We start from the raw sequence: 21,173 nt of genomic DNA, 5'->3' as shown, positions 1-21,173 counted from the left end.
AATTTTGATTCACTTTATTTAAACGGAATGGGGACATATGTTTTTTTTTTCAAAATACACATGGCATTAGTCAGATCAGAGCTGGATTAATGTGAACAAATTTAGTCCCCTTATTTTAGGAACAGCAGTTCAGGGAAATTTAACACAAATCATCCTGGATATGGGAGGATATTCTCGGGAGTTTAAACTGAGAATATTGCCCCTGTACTCATTGGAGTGTAGAATAATGTAACAAGACTTTAGTGAGATACATTAGATTATGAGGGACATGATAGGATAATTTAGGAGAGAATGATTCGCCTTGTCTGAGAATCGAACACCAGAGAACATAAACTCAGAGTAAGTAGTAACCTATTTAAGAAAGATGTGGAGGAATTTCTTTCTCTTCGAGCCGACTGATTATGTGAAAGTATTTACTGCAGGCTGCTCTAGAAATTGGCAGCTTATTGTATCCAAGATTACACTGAGATTAGGGAGGGTGGTAAAAAAAGTAGGGGGTGTGGCGTTGCTAATTAGAAATTGTATAATGGCTGCAGAAAGGCAGTTCGAGGGGGATTTGCCTTTGGAGGTAGTATGGGCTGAAGTCAGAAATAGGAAAAGAACAGTCACCTTGTTGGGTGTTTACTATAGGCCCAGCAAAAGCAGTAGAGATGTGGAGAAACAGATTGGGAAACAGATTTTGGAAAAATACAGAGGCCACAGGGTAGTAGTCATGGGCAATTTCAACTTCCCAAATATTGATTGGAAGCTCTTTAGATCAAGTGGATTGGACGGCGCGGTGTTTGTGCAGTGCGTCCAGGAAGCTTTTCTAACTCTGTATGTACATTGTCCGACCAGAGGGAGGCCATATTGGATTTAGTACTTGGTAACGAACCGGGGCATGTGATGGGCTTGTTAGTGGGTGAGCATTTTGGTGATGGTGACCACAATTCTGTGACTTACACATTGGTTACGGAGAGAGATATGTGCATGCAACAGGGTAGGTTATTCAATTGGGGGAAGGGTAAATACGATGCTGCAAGACAGGATCTGAGGAGCATAAGGTGGGAGCATAGGATGTCAGGGAAGGATGTCATTGAAATGTGGAACTGTTCCAAGGAACAGATACAAAGTGTCCTTGATATGTATGTACCTGTCTGGCAGGAAAGAGATGATCGTGTGAGGGAACCTCAGTTGACGAGGGAGGTTGAATGTCTTGTAAAGAGGAAGAAAGAGGCTTACATAAGGTTGAGGAAACAAGGTGCAGACAGAGCGTTGGAGGGATACAGGATAGCCAGAAGGGAGCTGAAAGAAGGGATGAGGAGAGCTAAGAGAGGGCATGAAAAATCTTTGGTGGGTAGGATCAAGAATAACCCCAAGGCCTTTTATGCGTATGTGAGAAACATGAGAATGACGAGAACGAGATTAGGTCCGATCAAGGACAGTAGTGGGAGACTGTGTATTGTGTCGGAAGAGACAGGAGAGGTCTTGAATGAATACTTCTTTCTTCAGTATTTACAAATGAGAGGGACCGTATTGTTGAAGAGGAGAATATGAAACGTACTGGTAAGCAAGAGGAGATACTTGTTAGGAAGGAAGATGTGTTGGGCATTTTGAAAAACTTGAGGACAGACAAGTCCCTCGGGCCTGACGGGATATATTCTAGGATTATGTAGGAAGCAAGAGAGGAAATTGCAGAGCCATTGGCAATTATCTTTTCGTCTTCACTGTCAATGGGGGTGGTACCAGGGGACTGGAGAGTGGCGAATGTTGTGGCCCTGTTAAAAAAAGGAATAGGGATAACCCCGGGAATTACAGGCCAGCTAGTCTTACTTTGGTGGTAGGCAAAGTAATGGAAATGGTACTGAGGGATAGGATTTATGAGTATCTGGAAAGACACAGCTCGATTAGGGACAGCCAGCACGGATTTGTGAGGGGTAGGTCTTGCCTTACGAGTCTTATTGAATTCTTTGAGGAGGTGACCAAGCATGTGGATGAGTGTAGAGCAGTGGATGTAGTGTACATCAATTTTAGTGAGGCATTTGAGAAGGTTCCCGATTGCAGGCATCTGCGGATAGTCAGGAGGCATGGGATAGAGGGAAATTTGGCCAGTTGGATAGAGAACTGACTAACCGCTCAAAGTCAAAGAGTGATGGTAGATGGTAAATATTCCGCTTGTAGCCCAGTTACAAGTGGATTGCCGCAGGGATCAGTTCTGGGTCCTCTGCTGTTTGTAATTTTTATTAATGACTTGGAAGAGGGAGTCGAAGGGTGGGTCAGTAAATTTGCAGACGAAACGAAGATTGGTGGAGTTGTGGATAGTGAAGAGGGCTGTTGTCGGCTGCAAAGGGACTTAGATATGATGCAGAGCTGGGCTGAGGAGTGGCAGATGAGTTCAACCCTGTCAAGTGTGAGGTTGTCCATTTTGGAAGGACAAATAAGAATGTGGAATACAGGTTTAACGGTAGTGTTCTTAGCAAGGTGGACGAGCAGAGGGATCTTGGGGTCTATGTGCATTGATCTTTGAAAGTTGCCACTCAGGTGGATAGAGCTTGTAAGAAGACCTATGGTGTATTAGCGTTCAATAGCAGAGGGATTGACTTCAAGAGTCGTGAGGTGATATTGCAGTTGCACAGGACCTTGGTAAGGCCACATTTGGAGTACTGTGTACAGTTCTGGTCGCCCCACTTTAGGAAAGATGTGGAAGCTGTGGCGAGAGTGCAGAGAGATTTACCAGGATGTTGCCTGGAATGGAGAATAGGTCGTACGAGGATAGGTTGAGAGTGCTAGATCTTTTCTCATTGGGAAGGCGAAGGATGAGGGGTGACTTGATAGAGGTTTATAAGATGATCAGGGGAATAGATAGAGTAGACAGTCAGAGACTTCTTCCCCGGGTACAACAGAGAGTTACAAGGGGACATAAATTTAAGGTGAAGGGTGGAAGGTGTAGGGGGGATGTCAGGGGTAGGTTGTTTACCCAGAAAGTGGTGGGGGCATGGAATGCGCTGCCTGTGGGAGTGGCAGAGTCAGAGTGATTGATGACCTTTAAGCGGCAATTTGATAGATACATGGATGGGTGCTTAAGCTTCGGTACAACATTGTGGGCCGTAGGGCCTGTTCAATGCTGTAATGTTCTATGTTTTATGTTCTATGTTCTAAGACTGTGAGAAACAGCTTTTAATTAGCAAGATATTCAAAGGTTAGGTGCTATTGCAGGAACGTGAATCTGAAGATTATCAGATCAGCTGTAATCTCACTGAATGGTGAGAGCCGATTGCACAGGTTGAATTGACGACTTCTGCACTTGCATCTTATTCTCTTTTCTTTCTGGACTTTCAATTGCTTCTGTTTTTCGTTTACCGGGCATTAGAAGAAGAAGATTTACAGTGCGAAGGCTTAAAACCAAATATCACTTCAGTATCTGATGGTGTTGTCCAGTTAATTGTTGCCTGAATATGATTCGCTTTTGAACATGAAAGGGAAAAGCATCATTTACAGTGTGGAGAAACTGTACACGTGTTTGACGTGTGGGCACGGCTTCACCAGATAATCTGCCTAGTCAGAACATAAATACAGTCAGACGAGGGAAAGGCTATTCGTCTGTTTCGAGTCTGGGACAGATTTCACTTGATCCACTCCGTTGTTATAACAACAACAAGTCCGCATAGCGGAAATGTCTTTTAAATGCCCTGAACGTGGGAAGCGGCTTAACATCTCTGAGAATCTGTTGACCCATCAATATGTTGACACTGATGATAAACTCCCAAACTGGGCCTGTTTTAAAGTGGTTATTTGGACTTTCTGTGCACGCGCCATCTCACTGTGGGGAGAGGCTGTTCACCTGCACTAGTGTGGGAGGAGATTTGGTGTGAAATCCAACCTACTGAAACAACAGCAAGTTCACAAGTGAACAAAGTGCCTGGTTTTTACTGTGCTTCATCGTGTGTAAAAGTCTCAACCAAAAGTTTTGGTTTGAATTCCAGCTTACTGTGGAGCTGTTCCAAATAGTTTAATGTATAGGAAAGGATTAGAAGGATATTGGGGTTAGTCTGATTGCACATTTTGGTCGGAATGGGCCAGTTTGGACCAAAGGGTCTGGCTCTGTGCTTTAGGACTCTGTGACTCTCACAACCATTGCTTGTCTCCCACTGAAAGTACTTTCCCAATTCACTGGAGCAAACTTGACCCTCGACCCTGTAGGCTTCCCTAATGTTTGACAACCATGTTCAACATTCGATATTATATGCAGATGCCGTGTAAAATGCAATACATTAATGTCACATTTCCTGAGAACAAGATTCTTAATTAGTCCTTCTGAGCACACATCACCAAATCCAAACTAACCTTGTCTCTAGTTTGGATAACAACATACTCTTCCAGCTACCTGATACACGCTTCTGTAATTTACTTTTCACAACATTAGCAGTCACTTAGTTTACGCAGTTTAGATGTAACGTGAGATAATTCAGAATTACTGCAGAACCAACAATTCCAAATTTCCACTCATAAGATATACAAAATTTGCACGAAAAATTTGCCTGGCAGAACATACCAATGCTTGTTAAGATCATTGCTAAGATCCTCCCAAACCGATTCTGTGGGATCTGAGGGACAGGGTCGGTAGCATTATTAGTGACAGACTTAGAGAAGACGTTCATTGAGGCTTACCTCGACGCTGAGATGATCTGAAGAAATGTCCAGGACGTTCTGTATCCTCGTTCTACCAGGATAAGTATCACCGTATTCTCTCTGCTCCCTCACAATCTCTGTGTATCTGTTATAGCACCTACCCCCGAACAAGGCTTATGCTCTATCTCCAAATAAAGTTCATGTACTTCCAATCTCACTGTTGAATTCAGCACCTTCCTTCCATCATTTTGTCTGTCGCCTAAGCAATACACCCACACCAATAACACCTTATGGATTCTGCACTGTGGACTGACTCCCTCCAGACACCTCACCATTCAGCAACCCTCCCCACCCCCACCCCCCACCCACCACCACCTACAACAGTACGAACAGCTCATAACCCCACTTCCCTTTCTCCCATTCCAGGATAAACTGCCTGGAACAAGACAGAAAGGGTCAAGCCGGGTGGTGGAGTCTCCGATATCTGTTCCCTTTTCCCCCTCCCCTTTCCCCGCTATGTTGGTAGGACCCTTGCACGAGCCGGAGAGGGCCGAGTGAATTGTATGGAGATTCTGTAATATCCACCTCCGACCAACTGAGTAAGAAACAGATAAAATAAAGAGGGTAATACACGGAAGAACAAATGTATACACACAAATACGCAGACACACAAACACTTGAACAAACACACACACACACGCATGCAGGTACACAGAAACACGGGCACTTGTGTCTATAAGCCAAAGATAGATAGGTTTTTGATGAATAAGGGTACGAAGGGTTACCGAGAGAAGTCACTAGAATGATGGTGAGAAACTTCTAAGCCAATATTAAATGACATTCAGATTCGATGGGCCGAGTTGCCTAATCCTGCTCCTTTTTGTTTTAATGCTCGTGTGGTGTTATGCTATCTGGTATTCTCTTCCTGGGACAAGAGCAGAGAATGAGTTTAATACATATTTGATTGGAAAGAGTCAGTGTTAATGTTGGACAGGTTTAGGGGGCTGTATCAGTCTATTCCTAATTATTCTGTCCTTATGTTTCAAAAAAAGTGACAATTTGATGTTAGTTTAACACAGTTTTAAAACAATGGGTCCTGCAATGAAATAAGGACGTTCCTTTCCCTTTCGTGTTGTGCGATCTGTGGTGCCCTTTTCCTCAGGGAGCAGTAAAGACGCGTTTTTTTTAAGATATTCAACGCTGACCTCGACTGATCTTTCCTGGACAGGAGGGTCAATGTTTATTGGGAACAGACCAGAGACAGATGGTCAGAATATTCGGATCAGCCATGAGTATTCTGAATGGTGCAGCCGAATGGCCAACTTCTGCTCCGATCCATTAAGTTAGTCTGCAGATGTAGCAAGTGGTATGAAGTGATGTTGTTTCTGGGAAAAGGGAGCGGGTTTAATCATAGCAATGTTTTCCTGCATCTGGACAGCGAGACTGCAGATACAGGAGGTCAGAGTCGAAAAGTGTTGCCCTGGAAAAGCACAGCAGGTCAAGCAGCATCCGAGGAGCAGGAAAGTCAATGTTTCGGACAAAAGCCCTTCATCAGGAATGTGCCCGAAACATGCCTCTCCTTCTCCCTGTACACACGTTCCTGGGAGGCCTTTTGATAAGAAGCATTGCCATTTTAGGTTTTGGATGCGAAATCTTTTTGAACCATACACGATTTTGTGAAAAATTAGGTGGACACATATTTTGTCTTGTTAGCGTGTTTGAAACTGCAGAATAAATGTTAAGAATAAAATGTGTTGATTGATAAAAATGCATAGGCGTGTACTGCACCTTTTATAGAGAGTAAAAGTTGGCAAGGACTTACCAAACACAGAGCGTGCTGTTTTTTTTTTTAAAGTAACATTTGACTGAAAGAAACAGTTGAGCTGACTGCTATGTTATACAAAAAATTCGATTTAGGCCAATCAGTTTAACTTACGCCCCAAGAAACCAAAATCCAAACGAATTTGAATTTTAATGCTATAAAACCAATGAGACAATCTGGTGTTTTGTGGTATAAAATCGGGCATTTTGAACAGTTAGCCAGGGCGGCAAAAAACACTAATAAATGCAGACTGCCTGCAGAATCGCTCTTTGAAAGATACCTGTTTCTATGAAATCTGTGCAGTAGAAGACAGAAGAAAAGACCCGGGAAAACCTACAGATGAAGATTCACAGGAAAATCGACATAGCTCGCTGGGGATTTTGAAATTCATTTTTTTTCTTGGAGTTAAAGAATAAACTATTCTTGCTTTCTATAGATAGTGGGATTTGGTCGTTCTTTGTCACTCACACTTTTACAGACTATGAGGCGAGGTGATTTTTTTCCTGTGTGTCTGGTTTAAATGAGCAGAAGGGCTTCGCATTCTGTCGTAACATTGATTTTAACGCAGATATAATGAAGACATCAACCGATTTCTTAAAATTATGCAGACACAGGTAAACATGCCATGAAATTATGCAGCTGGGATTTTGTTTTTTTTGCTCAGAAAAGGCACTGTGTACAACAGCAGTAATGATGCATTTGTATATAGGATCTTATCATCCATTGCGGAGAATTTTCAAGGAAATCACACGTGGTCCTTTTTGGTGTTCAGTTGGCATTGTTGCATATTTTAACACAGGGAGGCATAAAAAATGTTACCTGCCACAGAAGCATCAGCCTAGTGCCCCCCTCTCTCATTTTCTTCCACCTGACAAGAGAAAAAAATCCTGCGTCACCGTTATCAATCGTGTAGGTTTCCTGATGAAAGTGTCTTTGGCATCTTTCCACTATCTGACGTAAAGTGAATTGAACCAAATCCAATTGTTCCGGGGAGATTGCCCATTACAAGCAGCTTGTGTGAGCGGAAGAACTTCAGAGGACCGAAAAACATTTGGGACATTCTATCATCTTTCCATTTGTTAAGAGTTCAGCTATTAAAGAACTCTGGATAGCTTTCATTTTTTTGTTTTATATTAAAATGTGTGTGTTCACGTGTGCATGCAGCTGCAGTCACATTTTTTTCTAGAAGATGAGCCAGGCTGACACTTATATCATTGGCCTTATCACTAAACTTTGAAATTTCTTGTAACCAGTGGAGGAGTGTGACTGCAAAAGGAATCAGTGACCCTGTAACATTGGTTGGAACACGAATGAGAAATTCTGAAAGAGCTGTAAAAGTGGGAATTCCCTTTCCCAGAAGTATGTGATGACTTAGTGTTTGTTTTGGCCAGAGAAATGAATGAATGGAAATGGTGCATACAGAAAAGTGCTGCTAAGAACACAACCAGATCAGCGACGAACTTAGTGCCTGGTACAGCAGTGGCCAAGTGGTTAATGACCCACTCCAGCTCTCACTCAAATGTTCCAATGTTCTATTCAGCCCCGCACAGGAGCAGATGGAGGCCACTTGCGCCAAATACCTGGTCCATAGTAACATAGGCTATCATTCAGTTCCTCCAGACTGATACACACAGTATGGTGTGGGTTGGAAACTGTTATCAGGTAATACAAGCTGGGTTCGAAAGACACCTCTGGTCTCTTTACAGAATGTTTCCGCTCTGCAACCTGTGGTTCATTTGTTGGTCATGTAGTGGACCCAGATTCACTGTGAATACAGCCCACAGAGATGATACACAAAATAATTTGCGCTCTCTGACTGCAACATTCAGGAAAATTACAACCATTAACTTTCCAGATACAGGATATGAGAACATAAGGAACAGGATGAGTTACTTCGGCCAGTCAATCCTGCTGTGCCATTGTATACCATGATGGCTGATCCACTGTTGGTAACAATTCCATTCAATTCCCAAATATTTATAATTAGCCAAGAACTCTTTATTCTTGTTGTTCCTCCGAAGTAAATTATCTCACACATTTCCAAATAAAAACGCATTTGCCACTTCTGAGGTCAGCTCGACAGATTATCCATGTCACTCTGTAGCCTTCAGCAGATATTGGCACTATTGACAACATCGTCGATCTTAATGTCTTCTGCAAATTTACGAATCCATCATTCCATGCCCTAATCCAGATCATTTATAAAAATGACAAACAACAGCGGACACAAAAAGGAACCTTGTAATACACATATATATATATATATATTATATATATATATATATATATATATATATGCACGAACATATATACATGTACATATAAATGTGCGTGGACTTGCATGTATGCGTGTGCGCATATATATTTAAAATTTGCAAAAGAAAGTTGATTGAAACGTCATTTATTTTTTAAAAAATGATTTTGTGGAATATGCTGTCCTTGCGAAATACCTCAGTTACTTACAACCAGCAGAAATACTCCCTGAGTGAATATCCATCTCTCAATCGAGATACAAAAGTGACGTTTGAAGATGTTGAAGTTTCTCATATCGCTGATCCTGTGCTGGGTTTATTTCTGGAAAGGATGTTTAGTTCGTTTCATTTTACTTATTTTGTTGCAACCTCGCACAGGCCATTAAAACAATCCAAAAATTATTAGATTTATCTCATTGGACAATGTTGGTGGCAGAACTGGAACCGAAATGATAAAGATGTTTGAAGTGCTGCTTTAAAGATTATAGATTTCAAACAGGAACATGTTTCGAGTCCTGTCACTGGATATTTTGGGGAGAGAGGGTGAGCAGCAAATGGTCTCACTCCTTTCTCTGTAATTGCAGCCAAATGTCCAAGGCAATAGATGAAAAGAAAATGGTGCGTTCCATCGACAGGTCAGTTCCCACTCATTCTCGAATAATTTCGCTTTGATTGTCGCCATCGTATAAAGGGTTAGGTGAGTGGGGAGATCGGGATTCTGGTGGTAAGCTGAGACATTGCGATAATTAATCCCACACTGTTGGCATCACTTTATATCATAAACGAATTATGCAGCGGACTGAGCTTACCGACTTCCCTTTAATGCTGAGCTAACAGAAACAGCTCAGTTCTTTTACAATTTATGGAAGTTCACGTAGAACAAGCTGCTAAACTTTTCTTCACAACCAGCGCTTCCTACACTTAGTTGTACTCAGTTGGAGGTGATAGGTGGTATATTTCCATTTAACGTTAACCAATTAGAAATTGTGAACCGAACGCTTACCCGACCCGGCCGACCAGACTCCCTGTCTTGGTGAAATTCACTCATTATGTTTCTGCACGCATTTTTACAAATACTTTAGAATCAGCTTCTGACACATTTTTCCTGAAAAATAATCATTTTCGATTTCAATTACTGTAGAATGAAAAAAAGGGCTCCAAACTTTTCCTTATTATTCATCGCTGGTTTTGAAGTTCGAAAGTCCAGTTATAGATCCATCTGAATGAAAGATTTTCCCTTTTGTTTACTCTCAGCAAATTCACATCATCAGGGAAACTTCCATATGGACGCAACTCAGTTTTACCTGGTGTCACGCAACATGATCTATTCATCTGTTCCACCATCCCATGAAACCCCGCCTTATCTTTTCTAATGGCGTTATGCCGCTGTACTTCGTTGGCTTCCTTTCCAATATTTTTTGTTTCCCAGTAGACGCTGTCCATTCTTCCTGACGTCTTTTGATTCCAGTCATCAGCATCCATGTCTTTTATCATCTCTTTTATATTCCAGGGAAGTCCATCTTGAGAAAGAATGCTGTTCCAATGCAACAAATGGTGTATACTGTCATTACCAGTATAGGGAAGATGGGAGTTAGTTCAGTCACAGGTGAGTCGGTTGGTTGTCACACAATGGATCAACCACTGACTGGGGAAATGACTGTTTTTCTTCAATTTTCTCCCCACTCTGAACATGTGCTAAACAACACAGTAAGGTGTCATAGAATGCCGACAGTTAAGAAATTGGCCATTTGCTGCAACAAATTCACACCGATCTTCCAGGGATTAACCCTCACAGAACAATTCCTTACCCTATTACTCTTGATTTGTTCCTGAATAGGGCACCTTACTGACAGTCGACCCATTTGGCTGCATGCCATTTCTCAGGCTCTGTGAGGCTGCAGTGCTAACCAGTGAGCCACCTTGCGGCCCTGCAGCAATATTTCAAGGCACATGCGGACGCGTGTAAAATGCGTTTCCCGCCAAACATGCTCCGCTTTTGTTGTTGTCCTTATCAGGAACAATAATCCTGCTTCCCTGACCAGGCATTGAAACCAAACCACAGCGGTGATAGTGCTGAATTGTAACCACTAGCTGACATTTAGGACGGCAGGTGCAATTGCATCTTCTCTGAACAGCATAGTTTTTTTTCCTGCGATGAGACGTTTCTTCCAAAATACTATTCGTGACACCGAGCTTTTACAGCACAGAATAATGCATTATGTCAATGCCATTCCATCAAACATCCACCCATTCTCATTTCCAGCTTCCAGTAGCCCGCAGCCTGAAGTGTCTATCTTATAGAAACGTTCCCTGCAAAGGTTTAATCTTAAATGAAGAAGCGAATGAGACTGAAGTCAGATTCCATTAAATTTGATCATGAGCTGCGGGAGAACAGAACCGCATTTTCAACCAAAGAGGGAAATATACAGATACATCTTGTGAGAATGACAAAGGCCTTAGGAGAGGCCAACATTCAGAAAATGAGGAATTGAACTGTTTGCCTCTTCTTTCTTCACTTCGGGCTTTAAAACTCGATTCTGTTTGCATAAGCAAAGGGGTAAACAGGCAGGCGACTGTTCTTCGAGGGCTGGCACAGTCGTGAATAATTGGTGCATGCTAATCGTTGAATTATACACCTGTTGTGGTAGTCTGACTAGCTGTGCACTTCCAGCCCTGTTTAATTTGGATTCCAGCAGATTCTTGCCTCTACATAAGGAATGGAAGCATTCAGCCGCTTCGCTGTATGTTTTCCTCTCCCACTATTTCATCGTTACTTTACTGCTTCGACTGTATCACGTTGTTCTTCCGGCTAAACTAGAGCATTCTTGGCATCAGATGCTTGTCGTCCTTCTGTTCCCCGAAGGAGAAACACAAATGGGGATTTCGAAAGTCAAGCAGATGAGGCCTGGTCCATGGGGAAAATGGCTTCATGATATTCCCTCAGAAATAATTCCAAGCAACACGGAAAATGCTTCTGTGAATGTTTGTTGCAACAGTTGTAAACAAATTCTGCAAGGCCCAAGCGAGATTCGAATACACAACCAATGGTTGATAAGACCAATGCTCTAACCTCTGAGCTATGGAGCCACCGGCCATGGAAGCGTTTTTTTTGACTAGCAGAAAATGATGAACTCGAGCACAGCCTATTCCGTCGTCCGAGGTTCGTGATGCAAGCTTCGTTTTCTGTTTAAAAATACGACTTGAAACCCATTTCTTTGATCACTTGTTTGAAATAACACTTTGTCAGCTTCCCGATATCTCATAAAGTGGCTGGGATCAAAATTTGTTTAAACTCCCTCCAGAGGAACAGCTTTGAAGTTTCCATTATGTGAAAGGCACGATGTTGTATTGATATCAATTAATTGCCCTTCATTTCAACAAAGATTACAGCTTTTCTTCTTCTGTTGTTGACTAATTCGTTTCCTATACTATTGTGCGATTTACGTAGTGAAGAGATTTCACAATTTATGACCTTGGTGGATGAAGTTCAGGCACCAAACGTGGAACAGTTCAAATCGAACATACTCCGGAGATTGGAATTGCAGGCTATGCAGGTATCTGAGAGTGTGTTTTAAAACAAAATCTTGGGTGTCATGTTCACTGGGTGGGTTGGCATTTATTGAACAACACTAATTGCTCTTGAGTGGGCTGGAGGACATGACAGTGATAGACGGAGCGAAGACAGTCAAGAGATTTGCAGAAATGATAAAAACGTTGGAATTTAGCTGCCCGGTAATGGGTGAACAACCCTTGTTGTTAATACTCCCACGTGCAGCCGATTTGTTGAAAGATCTCAGGACTACATCTTTGGGCGAATAACCCGCAATCCCTGCCCTTCCAGCATGTGGGAGCCCGTGTGGAAAGATAAAGCTGCGAAGGCCGCAGTGCACGTTTGGGAAAATGTGCAGTGGTAAAAATATCATTCAGGTAAGGAACAATGAAACACTGAACAGAACGGAAGTACACCCTTGAATAGTAGCAGAGAGTTAGGCCAGAGCAGAGGAGGAATTTGAGAGAACGGATGGAAGTGTGTTACCACCGTTTAATCCAAACGAATGGATGAGAGTTTGAGCTGCAAAAGAGCGGAGACGTGGAAGAGTTAATGATGTTAATGAGGTGCAAGTAGGTTGACATGGTCATGATGGCGATATGTGGTTGAATGTCCAAAACGCGGTGAAGGATGTCACTATGTTTATAACGTGTCTCGTTCAGAATCAGACAGTTGCGAGCGAGAAGATTGAGTCAGTGGCGAGGCATTTCCTCCTCGCACATGTTCAATGATGCTTTTCAGCTCATCTCATCCATTTGCCGCAACTCCACTCTCAAAACCTATCCCTCCAACAAGGACAGAGCTCCTTTATTCATCACTTTAAATTCCAGCAACCTCCGCAGACATCATGTCATTCTCTGACATTTCCACCACCTGTAAATGAACCGCACCAGCTAAGATGTGTTTCGCTCCCCACCCCTATCCGCTTTCTATGTAGATCATTCCCTCTACGACTTCCTTGTCAAGTGCACGCCCCTCACCAAACCACCCTCCCCTCCCGCTCCATTCTCATTCCAACACGGGATTTGCAAAACCTCCACCCACACCTCCACTCTGTCGCAGGCCCCAAAGGAGCCTTCCACATCCATGAGAGTTTTACCTGCACTTCCACACATGTCATTGAATGTATCCATTGCTCCCGGTGCAGTCTACCTATATTGTGAAACAGGATACCTAATTACAGTTCCCTTCAGAAAACACCCACAGGCACCCGTAACAAACAACATCACTGACCCGTGGCCGAACACTTCAACTCTCCCTCCCAATCAGCCAAGTTCATGCAGGTCCTGGGCTTCCATGGCTCTCATGAACTGACCTATGTATCAATCTTCCTTCCCACCTATCCGCTCAGCCCTGCTCTGCGACCAATCACCACTACACCCACCTCCATCCACCGATCACACTCTCAGCTACCTTGACCCAGCCCCATCCACACCAATTTGTCTCTCTTCCCCCACGGTTTACAAGCTTATTTCCTGATGATAGCTCTTGCCTGAAACATCGATTCTCCGACTCCTTGAATGCTGCCTGCCCTGCTGTGCTTTTCCAGCAGCACAGTTTCGACTCAGGAGCGAGGCAGTGGATATTGATTTCTGGACTGAAGACAGAGGCCTCAGCTTTGCCATGATGCAATTGTAAGAAATGTCTGCTCCAACAGAACTGCATGTCAGACAAGACAGGACAGCGTTTGACCTGGAAGGAACAGGAAGGTGATCGTGATTATATCCACCTGAAGATCTATTTGTTCTCTGTGGTGGATGCTGTGTGCATGAAAGATTCTGACGAAATTCTGGTCACATTCTAAGTGTCGAAAATCCCTCACCCTCAGACCATATCTTAGAAAGTATCCAGACTCTTGTGAAAGTTCTTTTCCCACTCTCATTTTTGGATAACATCAATTTCGCAGGATATTAGAAGAGGAAGATTTACAAACCAATCTCTCCGCCGTGATCTGATAAAGTCGCACATTTTATCACAAGTAGAACTTTAGATTAGATTACAGTGTGGAAACAGGCCCTTCGGCCCAACAAGTCCACACCGACCCGCCGAAGCGAAACCCACCCATACCCCTACATTTACCCCTTACCTAACACTATGGGCAATTTAGTATGGCCAATTCACCTGACCCTGCACATCTTTGGACTGTGGGAGGAAACCGGAGCACCCGGAGGAAACCCACGCAGTCACGGGGAGGACGTGCAAACTCCACACAGTCAGTCGCCTGAGGCGGGAATTGAACCCGGATCTCCGGCGCTGTGAGGCAGCAGTGCTAACCACTGTGCCACCGTGCCGCCCATACTTGATCAGATAGAGAACATGAAAGGAAAAAAAAACCCTCTGGTTACAGTGAGAGAGAAATCGTTCTCTTATTGTGTGTGTGGACAATGGTTCTACCCATCATCAGAGCTCACAAACCACAAATGCAGTCATACTAAGGAAAGTCTATGGAAATGTGCGTATTCATTTCCTTTTCTGAGCTGAATTCCCATGGAGGCAAAGGTTCCAGGATAAAGCGATTCACCTGCTCAGAATGTGGAAAGGGATTCACTCTGTCTCTGGCTCGTTCAAAATGAGCAGAAACCATTTCAACGTCTGGACTGCCGAAAATGCTTTACAACGTCCAGCACAACGCTCATACTGATTAGAAACCTTTCATCTCGTCAGACCATGGAAAATGTTATCAAACCTCTGTGTGCTTCATCTCTGAGAAGTATGCTCATATTAATGAGAGACCTTTAAGAATTTTGGAGACGTGACGTCTGATCTACGTGTTCACCCGGGAGGAGAGACATCTTCGTTTCCAAATCGATGGGACCTGCTGTAAAAGTCCGAGTGACCGGATGGCTCATCACCTTTCTCACAATTTTAACGTGTCTTTCTAAATGCCCCGACGGCAGGAAGTGCTGCACAATTTCCTGGAGACGAACGTGTCATCAACGCGTTCACACTGTGGAAAGACATTATTCACTCTAAAAGTTCCAGGGGGCAGTTTATCATTAACGTCTTCACATTGAAGAGAGACATATCAAATGTATAGTCTGTGTGATGTGCTTCACAGTCTCTGAAGAACTGATGTCCCTTCGACATTTTCACAATGTGTGAGATGTTTCAAGTGTAGTTATGCCAGCAATAGGTTCAAGCGTTCATCTCAACTCTCAGTACACCAGCAAGTTTGCAGTGGGCAGAAAGCCTTTACTTGCTCCATGTGAGAAACATAGTTAGCTCACTCTTCGACCCTGCTGAGACAAAAGAGGGATCCCACTAAGGGAAAGAATTCACTCACTCATCGACCCTGCTGAGACAGTGCAGAGATTACATATCTCAACAGCGATTTAACCTTGTTGTTCATCATATTCAGATCTGAAAGCAAAGTTTTGATATTCTGGATAAAAATCAAATAATTCAGCTTTGTATTAAATTCATTGTCAAATGTCATTGGAAGGACGGGTTTACCGAGTGCCTGTAGCGTCAGTACAGGTTCTCAAGGGGAAATAATGTCTGACAAATATATTAGACATCTGTGAGGAGGTAATGAGCAAGTAAGACGAAGTCTAGCCTGTAGAGGTGACCAGCTGTAATTTCCAAAAGGCTTTTGGCGAGGTGCAGTATGACAAACTGCTCAATAATGGGCAGCTTCTACTTTAGACGACGGTGTGTTTGGAGTTTCCACATCCTCTCTGATTCTGCCTGGATTTCCTCCCCAGACGAAAGATGCGTCGGTGACGTTCTTTGGCCATGCGGAATGCAGAGTTACAGGAATTGGGTCGAGGTGTGAGTTTGGGTGTGATGTCCGTTGCAGGATAAAAGGAATCTTCCTGGGCCGAATGGCCTGTTTCCACATTGTAGGTATTATATTAGGACAAGGTTATAGAACATAGAACATAGAAGAATACAGCGCAGTACAGGCCCTTTGGCCCTCGATGTTGCGCCGATCCAAGCCCACCTAACCTATACTAACCCACTATCCTCCATATACCTATCCAATGCCCGCTTAAATGCCCATAAAGAGGGAGAGTCCACCACTGCTGCTGGCAGGGTATTCCATGAACTTACGACTCGCTGAGTGAAGAACCTACCCCTAACTTCAGTCCTATATCTACCCCCCCTTAATTTAAAGCTATGCCCCCTTGTAATACCCGACTCCATACGCGGCAAAAGGTTCACACTGTCAACCCTATCTAACCCCCTAATCATCTTGTACACCTCAATCAAGTCACCCCTAAACCTTCTTTTCTCTAATGAAAACAGCCCCAAGTGTCTCAGTCTATCCTCATACGATCTTCCTTCCATACCAGGCAACATCCTGGTAAACCTCCTCTGCACCCGTTCCAGTGCCTCCACATCCTTCCTATAGTATGGCGACCAAAACTGCACACAATATTCCAGATGCGGCCGCACCAGAGTTTTATACAACTGCATCATGACCTCAGGACTACGGAACTCAATTCCTCTACCAATAAAAGCCAGTACGCCATATGCCTTCCTCACCGCACTATTTACCTGGGTGGCAACTTTCAGAGATCTGTGTACATGGACACCAAGATCCCTCTGCTCATCCACACTACCAAGTATCCGACCATTAGCCCAGTACCCCATCTTTTTGTTGTTCTTCCCAAAGTGAATCACCTCACATTTAGCTACATTGAATTCCATTTGCCACCTTTCTGCCCAGCTCTGCAGCTTCTCTATATCCTGCTGTAACCTGCCACATCCTTCCTCACTGTCAACAACTCCTCCGACTTTCGTATCATCCGCAAACTTGCTCACCCAACCTTCTAACCCCTCTTCCAGGTCATTTATAAAAATGACAAACAGCAATGGTCCCAAAACAGATCCTTGCGGAACACCGCTAGTGACGGCACTCCATGAAGAAACTTTGCCATCAACTACTACCCTCTGTCTTCTTCCATCCAGCCAATTCCTAATCCAAACCTCCAACTCACCCTCAATGCCATATCTCCGTATTTTCTGCAGTAGCCTACCATGGGGAACCTTATCAAACGCCTTACTAAAATCCATATATACCACATCTACCGCTTTCCCCTCATCAACCTCCTTCGTCACCTTTTCAAAGAATTCAATAAGGTTTGTGAGGCACGACCTGCCCTTCACAAAACCATGCTGACTATCCTTGATCACATTATTCCTATCCAGATGTGCATAAATCCTATCCCTTACAATTCTCTCTAAGACTTTGCCCACAACAGAAGTGAGACTCACCGGCCTATAATTAATAGGGTTATCCCTACTCCCCCTTTTGAACAAGGGAACCACATTTGCTATCCTCCAGTCTTCTGGCACTACTCCTGTAGACAAACAGGACATAAAAATCAAGGCCAATGGCTCTGCAATCTCCTCCCTTGCTTCCCAGAGAATCCTAGGATAAATGCCATCAGGCCCAGGGGACTTATCTATTTTCACCTTTTCCAGGATTTCCAACACCTCTTCTCTGCATACCTCAAAGCCATCCATTCTCCTTATTTGTGACTCAGTATTCACATCGACGACAATGCCCTGTTCCTGAGTAAATACTGAAGAAACGTATTCATTCAGTGTCTCCCCAATCTCTTCCGCCTCCACACGCAACTTCCCACTACTATCCTTGACTGGACCTATTCCTACCCTAGTCATTCTTTTATTCCTAACATACCTATAGAAAGCCTGAGGGTTTTCCCTAATCCTACCGACTAAGGACCTTTCATGTCCCCTCCTTGCTGCTCTTAACTCTCTCTTCAGGTCCTTCCTGGCTACCCTATAACTCTCAATCGCCCCAATTGAACCTTCACGTCTCATCTTGAGATAGGCCGCCCTCTTCCATTTAACAAGGGATTCCAATTCCTTATTAAACCACGGCTCCCTCGCACGACCCTTTCCTCCCTGCCTGACAGGTACATAATTATCAAGGACACTCAATAGTTGCTCCTTGAACAAGCTCCACATATCATTTACACTCTTGCCTTGGAGTCTACTTTTCCAGGCCACACATCCTAAGTCATGCCTCACCGCATCATAATTTCCCTGACCCCAGCTATAACTCTTGCCCTGTAGTACACACTTATCCCTCTCCATCACGAGAGTAAAAATCACCGAATTATGGTCACTATCCCCGAAGTGCTCACCTTCCTCTAATTCTAACACCTGGCCTGGTTCGTTACCCAGAACCAAATCCAGTATGGCCTCACCTCTTGTTGGCCTGTCTACATATTGTGTCAGGAAACTCTCCTGCACACATTGAACAAACACTGACCCATCTAACGAACTTGAGCTATAGCTTTCCCAATCAATATCAGGAAAGTTAAAGTCCCCCATAACCACCACCCTGTTACTGTCACTCATCTCCTGAATCACCTTCCCTATCCTTTCTTCTACGTTTCTAGGACTATTGGGAGGCCTGTAAAAGACTCCTAACAGGGTGACCTCACCTTTCCTATTCCGAACCTCAGCCCAAACTACCTCAGATGGCAAGTCCTCATCCATCGTCCTTTCCACCACTGTAATACTATCTTTGACAAGCAATGCCACACCTCCCCCTCTTTTACCCCCACCTCTGACCCTACTAAAACATTTAAATCCTGGAACCTGCAACAGCCAATCCTGTCCCTGTTCTAGCCATGTCTCCGTAATAGCCACAACATCGAAGTCCCAGGTACCAACCCACGCTGCAAGTTCACCTACCTTATTTCGTATACTTCTTGCATTGAAGTATACACACTTCAAGCCACTTTCCTGTTTACAGGCACCCTCCTTGGAAATTGATGCCATGTTCCTAACCTCCCTACACTCCTGGCCCTGCACCCTGAAGCTACAATCTGGGTTCCCATGCCCCTGCAGAGTTAGTTTAAACCCCCCCCAAGAGCACTAGCAAACCTCCCCCCAAGGATACTGGTGCCCCTCAGGTTCAGGTGTAGACCATCCTGTTTATAGAGGTCCCACCGTCCCCAGAAAGAACCCCAGTTATCCAAAAACCGGAATCCCTCCCTCCTGCACCATCCCTGTAGCCACGCATTTAAGTGTTCCCTTTCCCTATTCCTCGAATCTCTATCACGTGGCACGGGTAACAAACCAGAGACAACAACTCTGTTCGTTCTAACTCTGAGCTTCCAACCAAGCTCCCTGAAAGCCTGTCGAACATCCTCGGCACTCCTCCTACCTATGTCGTTGGTGCCAATATGGACCACGACTTCGGGCTGCTCCCCCTCCCCCTCCAGGATCCGGAAAACACGATCAGAGACATCACGTACCCTTGCACCTGGGAGGCAACATACCAATCGTGAGTCTCTCTCGTTCCCACAAAACCGCCTATCTGTGCCCCTAACTATCGAGTCCCCAATTACTACTGCTCTGTTGATCGCAGGGATTAAGGCTTTTGTCATATGAATTTCATTTTTAAAAAAAGGTCATAATTTCCATATAAACATATGATTTCAATTGAATCTGTTGAACGATATAAGGAGGGGATGGGCATTCTTAAAGAGGACATCATAAAGGTCAAGCGAGAATGTCAGATCGCCTTAGCACGTAAAGTTAAGGATATAACCTAAAGAGATTCCACAAGGACATTAAGAACTCGAGACGAAATAGGACCACTTTAAGATGAAAGAGCTCACTTTTGTTTTAACCACAGCCGATGGACAGATATATAACGTTCACTTCGTGGAGAACGAAATGGACCCTACAACTAAATATTGATGTTTATAAAGTCGTTTCCATTGTAAAGGGAAAGTGCTGGAGGACTTGGAAAATATGAAGATGGATATTTCTCTGGGATTTGATCTCACGTATTCCGGAACTTTGTGGCAAATTAGGGAATGAAACTGTTTGGCCTTTCGTAGAAATAATTGTGTAAGTTATTACTATGAGTGAGGCGCCGAAAAAAACGGGGAGTGGCTAATTTTGTACTTTTGTTAAGAAAGGGTAACATGGAGAATCCTGGAAACGAAAGACCTGTGTTTCTGACAGTGGTCTTAAGTAAGTTGTTGGATGCAATTATAAACTATAGGATTTAAATGCATTTGGAGGTACAAGGAATAAATGGGAATAGCCTGAATGTTTTTGCGCGAGGGAAGTTGTATCTCACAAACATGACTGAGTTTTTGAGGGCATAACTAATATGATTGATCAGGACAAAGTGGTAGATATTGCTCACTTGAACTTTAATAAAACCTTTTTCAAGGTTCCACATGTTTGCCTGATTGAAAAAGTGAGATCACAGACAGTTTGGTGAGATTTCCAATTCGATATAAAATTAGATTAACAGCAGGAGGCTGGGAATAGCCGTGGAAAGTAGCTTTCAGACTGGAGGACTATTACCGATGGTGTCCCACAAGGATCGATGCTGAACCCACATTCATTTTTTTTCACTTAAATAAATGATTTAGGTGAGAATATAAAAAGCATGGTAAGTAATTTGCAAAATTTGTCGGAAAAGGGACAATAAAAAGGTGATGGAAGATTGTGAAGAGATTTTCTCATCAGGTCATTTCCTCTCTCTGTCCCCGAGATTTTAAAGCGTGGGAGAGTGGGGTTGGGGCGGGACAGTGAAGGACCATCCGTCCATCGTACAGAGCAGGTTATCAGACGTCCATCTATCCTCGTCCCAGTTTGCAGCATTTGCCCCATAACTTTGAATGTTCTGACTTTCCAGGGAAAATGTCAATGAGATTCGCTCTGTGAGCTTAAATGAAACAACAATGGTACTGACGGTTGACTGGCTTGCAACACCTTTGAGGAACGTATTCTCATGTTCACACACAGAGGCAGACACGCAGAGACATTCCCCGACAGTGACAGAGTCCTCATCATTATACGCACTCCATGTACTTTACGTCCGCAAGTTTCTCTGGTGAAAGGCGGCTTTAAGTGGAATACAAGCCACTTCTGCAAAAAATGTGAACCGTTGTTGTGAGCTGCGATATGAAGTGGATACTGAGCTGAAATAGTC

The sequence above is a fragment of the Chiloscyllium plagiosum genome, unplaced genomic scaffold, assembly GCF_037043375.1.
Source record: "Chiloscyllium plagiosum isolate Xiang-an unplaced genomic scaffold, Cpla_swu_hap1 HiC_scaffold_14, whole genome shotgun sequence".
Classification (NCBI taxonomy): domain Eukaryota; kingdom Metazoa; phylum Chordata; class Chondrichthyes; order Orectolobiformes; family Hemiscylliidae; genus Chiloscyllium; species Chiloscyllium plagiosum.
Note: the sequence above shows the minus strand (reverse complement) of the source record.